This window comes from Sceloporus occidentalis, unplaced genomic scaffold, assembly GCF_023333645.1.
Source record: "Sceloporus occidentalis isolate IW3139 unplaced genomic scaffold, rSceOcc1.0.p SCAF_2, whole genome shotgun sequence".
In the NCBI taxonomy this organism is placed as follows: domain Eukaryota; kingdom Metazoa; phylum Chordata; class Lepidosauria; order Squamata; family Phrynosomatidae; genus Sceloporus; species Sceloporus occidentalis.
In genome coordinates, this window is record NW_028316982.1 from 11169 (window position 1) to 23172 (window position 12004).

The following is a 12004-nucleotide window of genomic DNA, read 5'->3' on the forward strand; positions in this document are numbered from 1 at the left end:
CTAACCCTAACCCTAACCCTAACCCTAACCCTAACCCTAACCCTAACCCTAACCCTAACCCTAACCCTAACCCTAACCCTAACCCTAACCCTAACCCTAACCCTAACCCTAACCCTAACCCTAACCCTAACCCTAACCCTAACCCTAACCCTAACCCTAACCCTAACCCTAACCCTAACCCTAACCCTAACCCTAACCCTAACCCTAACCCTAACCCTAACCCTAACCCTAACCCTAACCCTAACCCTAACCCTAACCCTAACCCTAACCCTAACCCTAACCCTAACCCTAACCCTAACCCTAACCCTAACCCTAACCCTAACCCTAACCCTAACCCTAACCCTAACCCTAACCCTAACCCTAACCCTAACCCTAACCCTAACCCTAACCCTAACCCTAACCCTAACCCTAACCCTAACCCTAACCCTAACCCTAACCCTAACCCTAACCCTAACCCTAACCCTAACCCTAACCCTAACCCTAACCCTAACCCTAACCCTAACCCTAACCCTAACCCTAACCCTAACCCTAACCCTAACCCTAACCCTAACCCTAACCCTAACCCTAACCCTAACCCTAACCCTAACCCTAACCCTAACCCTAACCCTAACCCTAACCCTAACCCTAACCCTAACCCTAACCCTAACCCTAACCCTAACCCTAACCCTAACCCTAACCCTAACCCTAACCCTAACCCTAACCCTAACCCTAACCCTAACCCTAACCCTAACCCTAACCCTAACCCTAACCCTAACCCTAACCCTAACCCTAACCCTAACCCTAACCCTAACCCTAACCCTAACCCTAACCCTAACCCTAACCCTAACCCTAACCCTAACCCTAACCCTAACCCTAACCCTAACCCTAACCCTAACCCTAACCCTAACCCTAACCCTAACCCTAACCCTAACCCTAACCCTAACCCTAACCCTAACCCTAACCCTAACCCTAACCCTAACCCTAACCCTAACCCTAACCCTAACCCTAACCCTAACCCTAACCCTAACCCTAACCCTAACCCTAACCCTAACCCTAACCCTAACCCTAACCCTAACCCTAACCCTAACCCTAACCCTAACCCTAACCCTAACCCTAACCCTAACCCTAACCCTAACCCTAACCCTAACCCTAACCCTAACCCTAACCCTAACCCTAACCCTAACCCTAACCCTAACCCTAACCCTAACCCTAACCCTAACCCTAACCCTAACCCTAACCCTAACCCTAACCCTAACCCTAACCCTAACCCTAACCCTAACCCTAACCCTAACCCTAACCCTAACCCTAACCCTAACCCTAACCCTAACCCTAACCCTAACCCTAACCCTAACCCTAACCCTAACCCTAACCCTAACCCTAACCCTAACCCTAACCCTAACCCTAACCCTAACCCTAACCCTAACCCTAACCCTAACCCTAACCCTAACCCTAACCCTAACCCTAACCCTAACCCTAACCCTAACCCTAACCCTAACCCTAACCCTAACCCTAACCCTAACCCTAACCCTAACCCTAACCCTAACCCTAACCCTAACCCTAACCCTAACCCTAACCCTAACCCTAACCCTAACCCTAACCCTAACCCTAACCCTAACCCTAACCCTAACCCTAACCCTAACCCTAACCCTAACCCTAACCCTAACCCTAACCCTAACCCTAACCCTAACCCTAACCCTAACCCTAACCCTAACCCTAACCCTAACCCTAACCCTAACCCTAACCCTAACCCTAACCCTAACCCTAACCCTAACCCTAACCCTAACCCTAACCCTAACCCTAACCCTAACCCTAACCCTAACCCTAACCCTAACCCTAACCCTAACCCTAACCCTAACCCTAACCCTAACCCTAAACCCTAACCCTAAACCCTAACCCTAAACCCTAACCCTAAACCCTAACCCTAACCCTAAACCCTGACCCTAAACCCTAACCCTGACCCTGACCCTGACCCTAAACCCTGACCCTGACCCTAAACCCTGACCCTAACCCTGACCCTAAATCCTGACCCTAAACCCTGACCCTGACCCTAACCCTAACCCTTTTTTAAAATGAGGATACAAACTAACAAAAAATGCAAATATAATTCATTCATTACACTCCATTAAAAACTATATTTTTTTAAAACATATATATCCATGTATGTTTGCTTCTATATGTCTGTGTCTGGATATATGGATTATACATATGCATACATGACCATCTCTCTAAATATTATGTGCAAGTGTATACACATTTTTATACTTAATTATCTATATTTCTCTGTGTGTTTATATATCTATATATATCTATATATAGATATCTGTATGTTACATTCTATATATGTATAAGGAACCATGAGTGTAATCTTATCTCTGTCTATATATATATATATATATAGATATGCATATATATATACACACACACACATATATATATATATATACATCACTCACATGCATATGGAAACTTATACCTTGGTATATAAGATTTTATGAGTGCATATATGTGTGTGTGTGTGTGTGTGTATATATATATATATGAGTATATATATTTGTATATGACTGTGTAAGTAACTTACTTTGAGTCCAATTCTTGGGAGGAAACCAATATATACATATATACAACAATACTAACATTCTTAATAACACATCAAATAACTCTATGGTCCACATTGGGATTATAGAGTAATTTATAGGATGCGTGAACCATCTTTTATATTTCCTTTAAGCATTAAATGATTTAATGCAGGGGTAGGCAACCTTTTTGAGCCGGGGGCCGGGTTGCTGTCCCTCAGACAACTGGGGGGCCGAAGCCAAAAAATAAATAATTAAATAATTTTTAAAAATTTAAATATATAAATAAACCAGGACAAATGTATGACAAAATTTTCAAATGGAAGACACTTTTTTTAAAAAAAAATGGAGGACACGCGAAAAAATTTGCTGATTTTTTAAAAAATGTTAATATAAATGCATGTTTCTGAGGCTTTTATGGACAATTGCCCCCCAAAGGCCCCGGCGGCAATCGGCGGCAGGACCAGGCTGGGGCCGGTCCCAAGGCCTTGCCGGGCCGCATTCGGCCCGCGGGCCGCAGGTTGCCTACCCCTGATTTAATGTTTGGCCAGGTTAGATTACTACCTTCTTTTCTCTGTTAGATTAGTATTTTGGTCTATTTAGTTCATAATACATGAATAATAAAGAACATGAAGAAACAAACACAATAAAACAAAAAAGCAGACAATAAAAACAAAATGAAAGCTGACATAGAAATAAAAATAATTTTAATTAAAAAATACTGTGGATTGAAAGTAACAAAACATGAAAGGCAAATTTTATTCATTTATTACAATGAATGTTTTAATATTTCATATTGAATTAAATAATATTAAAATTTTAAATTCCATACTTATATTTAATATTTTCATTTTGTTTCAAAATGAACCTTTTACAGCATTTATTTGCTTGTTTCTCCTATTTACATTTTCCTGTCTTTTCCACTTTCAATTAAACATCAATCCCTCTGAAACAGCCACCTTTTAAATTGCAATAAAAACAAGATCTACTAGAAATGAAAAACATTCATACATTTTAAAGGAATAAACAAACTACAATGAACTCAGAGACATGAAACAAAAAAGAAATAAAAAACACCAAAGAATGAAAGCCTAAGCCTTAAATTAAAAAAGCTGAGGATGAAACGTCTTTGCAAATGAAAAGAACAGAGTACAAAACAAATGAAATAGCTTACTTTTAAAGAGAAGGAAACGCCGGACCGTCGACATCAGGAGAACAAACGCCACGCGGCCGCCATTTTATCTCTCCTTCTCCGGTTCCCTGGAAAGTGGCGCCCTTTTATCTCCCTTCGGGGTGCCATGCCTCAGAGTGGACACAGGAGGGCGCTCGGGAGCTGCATGGCCTTTAATCCCATTGGCTGTCGGGGGAGACCGAGGGCCGCGGCGCAGCGCCCTTCCTTCCCGCCTTAATCTTTCCCGCCCTCCATTCAAAAAGGCAGCATTTATTTCCCTTCAGTACATCATGCCTCGGTGCAGACACAGGAGGGCGCACGACAGCAAGAAACGAGGAAGTGTCTACCAGTGACGTCACAAGCATCAGAGACCACAAAAACACCTGGACGAGGGTACCGCCCCTTTCACCAGCGGTGGCGCACCAAGCTAAAGAACCGGCGTCCGAAGCGTGAAGTCACCAGTTTGATTCCGGCTTATCCTCTTCCGAAAAGCCATCTTAGAAAAGAGTAATTTTCATTATTTACAAATACTTTTACTGTTTTATTTTTTTAATTATGATATATTAATTTCATGTTTTTATATTTATTATATTTTTTGATTTTTAAATGATTTTATTTTTTAAAAAAACTGAAACTACATTTCAAATGACTTAAAATAGAATTTGATAAAAAATACAATTAAACTACAATTAAACTAATAACTCAGTAAAACCAAACCCAACGAGCTCAAAATAAAACCACAGCAATAGCAATATTGTTTTAAATTTTAAAAATCATTTTAATTGACTTCTTCTTTGTAATTACATTTGATTTTATACATTAAGTTAAACAATAAATAAATAAAAGTAAAAAATAAAAATGAAATAGAATTACATAAAAATAATCTTAACAAATTACATCTTAACTAAAATGAAATAAAACATAAAATAAAACACTTCTTTTGCAATTAATCTTTATAATCATTTCTTGCATTTGTACTTTAAATCATTTCTCTATATTACAGTCTTATATTACATTTCTTAGCTTATTATCTTAATAAATAATTCATTATATTCTGACTATATTTTAATTTTTTAACAATTAATATATTTTATTTACTTGTGTTATTACGTTCTATTTTCTTTTTATGTCTTCTTTGTCCATTTTGTTAAATACCAATCCTTCTCAAATGGCCAGGCTTTAAATTATAATTATTTTTATTTCTTTTAAAAACTGAGGAGAAAACAAATATAACTGAAATCAGACATAAAACACAAACCCTGACACCTAACCTTCAATAATTTAATTTAAATTTTTTATTATCTGTCTTTCGATATTAAATTTCAATTTATTCTGTGTCTGAATAATTTTACTTACATTGTTCTGTATTTTTAACATTTTATTTATCTTCTATTTTACTGAATTTGGCCCTTGAGAAAAACATAATGACATAATATATACTGTATCATGCCTCAGTACAGACACAGGAGGGCGCCCGAGAACAACAAACGAGGCGCCATCTCCCAGTGACGTCACAAACACCGGAGGACACAAGAACACATACAGAAAAGCCTCGCCCCCACTAACAGCGGTGGCGCACTAAGCTAAATAGCCGGCGTCCGGGCCCTTAGAGAACGAGTTCGAGCCCACCTTAGGCTTTTCAAAAAAGTCTATTTAGAACAGAGGAAGCTTCAAGATTTAAAAATGCTTACATTTTATTTCCGTCATTATTTTACTTTAATTCATTTTTTTTACATTTCTTAGATTTTTAATTTTTAGTTGATTGAACTTTTTACATTTTGTTTTGTTGTCCATTTTAACTTTTTTATATTGAGAGCTAATGTTTACTTAAATTTACTTTTATATTTTATTTAACTACAATACAAGAAATATGTATACATGCACACATACACATTGCACACGGTTTTGTTTATATGTGTATATATATATACACACACATATATAATTTTATATACAGTTATAAATGTATATCTAACACATGTATAATTATAGATGTCTTTATGTGTGTCTCCATATATATAATTATATATATGGATTTATAACTTTATACAGACAATTGTATATCTCTATATTACTAAGTTGCTTTAGCTGCCAGTCTTGAAAGGAAACCAGGATATAAATCTTTAATAATAATAATAATAATAATAATAACAACAATAAATGAAATAACTTTATGGTCCAGCTTTGAATCACAGCATAAATTATACAATGCATGATCCATCCTATATTTGTCTTTTAAGAATTAAATTATTTAATTTTTGCCCATTGTAATTACTACCATTTTTTGGATCCAGTAGATTAGTAATTTTGGTCTGTTTAGATTATAACAAATAAAAAAAACCTGAAATAACACATAAAATAAAAAAAGAAATACAAATAAAATAGCTACCTATTGAAACAAACTGAAACCTGACATATAAATAAAAAATAATACTAATTAAAAATACTGAGGATTCAAAGTAATGAAAAACGAAATGTAAATTTCATTCATTTATTAAAAAGCATTAAAAACATTTAATTAAAAATTCTTTACCTGTTTCCAGTTTTGTCATGATATTTTTGATGATATTTTTAAATGATATTACATAAAAAATGCTGGGAATACAATTTAATAAAATAATTTATTATTTAATAATTAATAAGAAAATTAAAATAAAATAAAATCTTATACACATATTTTTTGTACACAGATTCAAGAATACACGGTTTGGAAATGTTCAAAAAAACTATGAATTTACCTTGATTTTCCATTGGTTATAAGCAGGGGTAGGCAACCGTTTTGAGCCGGGGGCCGGCTTGCTGTCCCTCAGACAACTGGGGGGCCGAAGCCAAAAAATAAATAATTAAATAATTTTTAAAAAATTTAAATAAATAAATAAACCGGGACAAATGTAGGACAACATTTTCAAATGGTGGACACTTTGGAGGACACGTAAAAAACAATTGCTGATTTTTTAAAAAATGTTAATATAAATGCATATTTCTGAGGCATCTATAGACAATTGCCCCCCTTGCCCCTGCGTGCGAGAGGCCAAAGGCCCCGGCGGCAGTCAGCGGCAGGACCGGGCTGGGGCCGATCCCAAGGCCTCGCCAGGCCGCATCCGGCCCGCGGGCCGCAGGTTGCCTACCCCTGGTTATAAGGGACGCCATTTTTATATGTCATTATACTTAATGGGACTTAAACATACACGGGTTTTGTGATACACGGGGGATCTGGGAACCAAAGCCCAGCATATAACAAGGGTCCACTGTATATCATTTCACTATTTATTTTAATTTATATATACATATAATTAATCTAACATTTTTTAATCTTGTTTTAAGGGGGGTATGAGGTATACATGAATGTATTTTAACCTGTTGTACGCTGCTTTGATTGACTGGGCAAAAGCGGGATAGAAATAAAAAAGAAAAATTCTTTTATTTTTATATTTTAGATTCTGATTTTTTGGGGATTTTTAATTCACTTATTTTTTTCAAAAAAACTAATTTTTATTTTAAATTTTAAAAGTTTGATTTTAGGTATTATTTTTAATTAAATTTACTTTCATACTTTGATTCACTAAAAGAATAATAAGAATGATAATAAGTGCTGCTCCTGGTGGCTATCGAGTACGAAATCTGCCCAAAAATGACATAAAAATAAGATTAAAAATCAACAATTGAACTAAAATAACATAAAACATAAAATAAAATACATCTTTTCAGATTTTATTATTTATCTCATTTATATTCAAATCATTTTTCTTTATTCCAGTCTTAGACTACATTCCGTAATCTATTATATGAACAAATATTTCATTATATTATGACTTTATTTCACTTTTTTGAAATTAATTTATTTCATTTAGGTGTCTTTATGTTGTTTGATTTTCTTTTTATGTCTCCTTTTTCCATTTGTTTAAATAATGATCCTTCTCAGATGAACAGGCTTTAAAGTGTGATTAAAAAATAAGTTTAAAAGAAATAAAAATGAAACAAGACAGAACATAAAAACCCTAATCCTGACCCTGACACCCTTTCTGACCCCTGACCCCAAATCATTTTATTTTACACTTTCTATTATCTAAATTAATATTAGATTTCCATTTCTTGTACATTTGGATAACTTTACTTTCGTTGTTTTGTATGTTCATACTTTTATTTGTCTTCTTTTTTGCTATACTCCCCCCTTTTAAAAAACATTTTACTTTTTAGATGTTTTATTTTACATTATATATCAGGCTTTAAATTTTAATTATACGATAACATGAAATTGAAATTAAAATTGTTTAAACAGAAATAACAATAAGACAAGACAACAGTATTATTTATATATATAATCTATGATATACAAATGAAGTCAGCTCCCTTTAACAAATGAAAGACTGGACGCCTCTCCAGCCTTCTTTCCTCTCGCCTGGCCTTACAAAGGCGACATGTTACAGTGGTACCTCGGGATACGAATTACCCAGCTTACGAAATTTTCAGGATACGAAAAAAATTAATTTAAAAAAACTGTTTCGGGTTAAGAAAGTTTTTTCGGGTTACGAAAAAACTTTTGGTGCTTTTCGGCGCGATTTCGCACCAAAAAGCGGCTTTTCCCCATTAGCGCCTATGGGGATTCGGCTTGCGAAAGCCTTTCGGGTTACGAAATTGACAGCGGAACGAATTAATTTCGTAACCCGAGGCACCACTGTATTTCTCTTTAGCTTGCAGTGCCTCAGTGGAGACACAGGAGGGCAACCGGTAGCCCTTCATTCCAATGGCTGCAAGGCCATTCTGAGAGGCCCGGCCCTCCGAGCGCGGATGGCTAGAGCGTCGCCACGGACATGGTCTACCACCCCCATCTTACAGGGCCGGCCCTCTAATACTTGTTCCTAGAACGTCTCCACGGCGACGCTCTAGCCTTCCCCCACTCTGTGGCAAGCCCTCTAAGATGGGGTTCCTAGACCGCCTCCGTGTCGACGCTCTAGCCATATGCGCTCGGAGGGCCGGCCCTCTAAGAGATGTTTCCTAGACTGTCTCCGTGGCGACGCTCTAGCCTTTTCGCACGCCCTGACAGACCCTGCGAGATGTTCACTCCTAGAGCAGCTCAGAATAGGGTTTGGGGGGGCTCTTCGGGGGCGGGGCCGGGGAAGCCCTTTCAGACCGGCGCCGCAGACTTCGGAAGGAAACGCCATCACAGAGCCTATTAACTCCCCAGCGCCCTCCTGTGTCTGCGCTGAGGCATAGCAACACGAAATTAAAATAGATTCATGCTAAACAATAAAAAATATAACATATACATTAAATTTACATTAAATATAAAATATAAATTAAAATAAAGAATAAAATATTACTAAAAATGTTATTTACTTACGGGATATTTATATTACTTACTTAGTGAGAGGAAAACTTTATTTTATTTGTGGTTTAGGCGTTAGAGGGTGCCATTCTTAATTTTATTATTGGCTGAGTTGGTGAACAAAAGGCTTATTTCCCTTATTCTATATTGACTTGGTTTCTGCCACCCTTCTTTCATTTTATTTTGATAGTTGGAGGGGGGAACATTCATTTATTTTATTATTTACTTAGTTGCTGCCTGCAATTTTTATTTCATTTGATTGACATAATTCAGGGGTCGGCAACCTCTGGCCAGCGGGCCCGATGCGGCCCGCGGAGGCCTGGCGGCCGGCCCCTGCCTCCTGTTGCCGCCGCCGCCCATCGCGGCTTTTCACCGCTCTGGGCGCCGCCATTTTGGTCGGCAAAATGGCGGTGAAGTCTCGCGCGACCTCCCCTGAGGTCGCGCGAGACTTCGCTGCCATTTTGGGTGAAAAAATGGCGGCGCCCAGAGCGGCCTCTGGGGCTATGGGCACCGCCATTTTTTCGCCCAAAATGGCGGCGAAATCTCACTGCCGTCCCTGGGGCCCTCCAGGAGGGCTCCGGGGGCGGCAGGGGGCCTCTGGGGGACCCTTTGCAGTCCCTGGGGCCCTCCAGGAGGGCTCCGAGGGTGGCAGGGGGCCTCTGGGGGACCCTTTGGAGTCCCTGGGGCCCTCTAGGAGGGCTCCGACGGCGGCAGGGGGTCTCTGGGGGACCCTTTGCAGTCCCTGGGGCCCTCCAGGAGGGCTCCGAGGGCGGCAGGGGGCCTCTGGGGGGCCTGCTACCGTCCCTGGGGCCCTCCAGGAGGGCTCCGAGGGTGGCAGGGGGCCTCTGGGGGGCCCTTTGGCATCCCTGGGGCCCTCCAGTAGGGCTCTGAGGACGCCAGGGGGCCTCTGGGGGGCCCTTTGCCATCGCTGGGGCCCTCCAGGAGGGCTCCGACGGCAGCAGGGGGCCTCTGGGAGGCCCGGTGCCGTCGCTGGGGCCCTCCAGGGGGCCCTCCAGCGCTGGTGGCCCCCACCAGCTTTTTTGCCCGTCAGGGGCCAGCAAAGATGGGGAGGCGTGGCCCCTGGAGGGTGCAAGCTCCGCCCCCAGCACGCAGCCCCGCCCCGTAGGGTAGAAGCTCCACCCCTCACACGTGGCCCCGCCCCAGAGGGTTGAAGCTCCACCCCCGGCTTCGGCCCCCCAGTCGCCTGACGGACACCAACCCGGCCCCCGGCTCAAAAAGTTTGCCTACCCCTGACATAATTGGTCATTGCAATATTCATTTGGGTTATTATTGGTTTCTTTGGTGGGTGCAACTTCTCTTTATTATTTACATGTTTGTGGGACATTATTTTCATTTCTTAGTTACTAGTCGTTGGCTAGAACATTTACGTTATTTGCTTTTTTTACAAATTAATAAATAAAGTGCAATAAATTATGAATTATAATAAATTAAAATATTAATTGGACAGATGAAAGACCGACGCGTTTCTGGGGCCACTTTATCGAAGGCGCCGTCATGGGACCCAGCAACTGAATAACTCAAAAAATAAAGGTTGGCCCTCCAACTAATTGAATCCCTTTATTTCATTCTTCAAAGGATTGCTGCCATATTTATTGCACGGTTTACTTCGTGGTGGTTTCCATTTTTATTTTGTCATTTCCATACTTGGCAGGGCTGCCTTTTTTACTTATCATTTCTATATTTGCTGGGTGCAAATTGACTTAGAAGGCAGGAACAAGACTTTTGCTCTGACTTTGATGGGAATTATTGGTTATTGGGTTAGGGATACAACGTTTACCTTATTATTTCCTCGGTTGGATGGTGGAATATACATCTACTTTGTACCCCCCAACTAAGGAAATAATGCATTAAGAAGTTCTTCCATCAATTAACTACATAATAAAGAACATAAATGTGGAATCCACCAACAAAGTGAATAATAAATGAAATAAACCTTCGCCCAGCAACTAAATAATAAAATGAACATTGCAAGCACCAACACAGTAAATACCAAAAGGAATACTACACCTACTTAAGAAATAAAGAAAATAGATGTTACACCCACCAACTAAGGAAATAATGATAAGAATCATTTAATCAAATGATAAATGAAATAAACATTTGTCTATTTGTTGCCTGCCCCAACAAACTAAATCATACATTACAATAAACATTTCACCTGTAAATGACTTCCCTAGAGCAGCCTAGAATTGGAGGGACCCCGGAAATCCCATTGAGTCCAAAGCCTTTCGGCCATCGCCTCCACATCAATGAAAAACACAGAACGACAAGAAAAACAAAGCAATTCATTTCACATCCAGTGTGCTTTATTTCTTCCAAAGGTGTGGCGGTAAGTAACCATCATGTATGGAGATATACACACACATAAAGTACAAAACTGGTCCAGAGGACTCCTAGGATCGTGCACAGTAAACATCCCATACATTGACATTTCAAGACAGAAGGGAAAGAGACCCTCTTCTCCCAGGCAGCCATACAAAATGAAGGCACTCCATTAAAGACAGTCACTATCTCATGTCCCTTTTAAAAAGTGTACAATAGATGCTACATGTTCTCTTTTAATTGTTAGTTCAGGCTGTTTTTCCACATGAACCTAAGTTCAAAACACATTTGCTAATAGGGATACATTGGGGAACACATGCCAATAGGGAATCATAGGGAAACGCCTGCCCATAGGGAAACATAGGGGAACATTTGCCCATAAGGAAACATTGGGGAACGCCTGCCCATAAGGAAAGATTGGTGAACATTTGCCCATAAGGAAACATTGGGGAACGCCTGCCCATAAGGAAACATTGGGGAATGCCTGTCCATAGGGAAACATAGGGGAACATTTGTCCATAAGGAAACATTGGGGAAGGCCTGCCCATAGGGAGACATTGGTGAACATTTGCCCATTGAGAAACATTGAGGAACGTTTGCCCATAAGGAAAC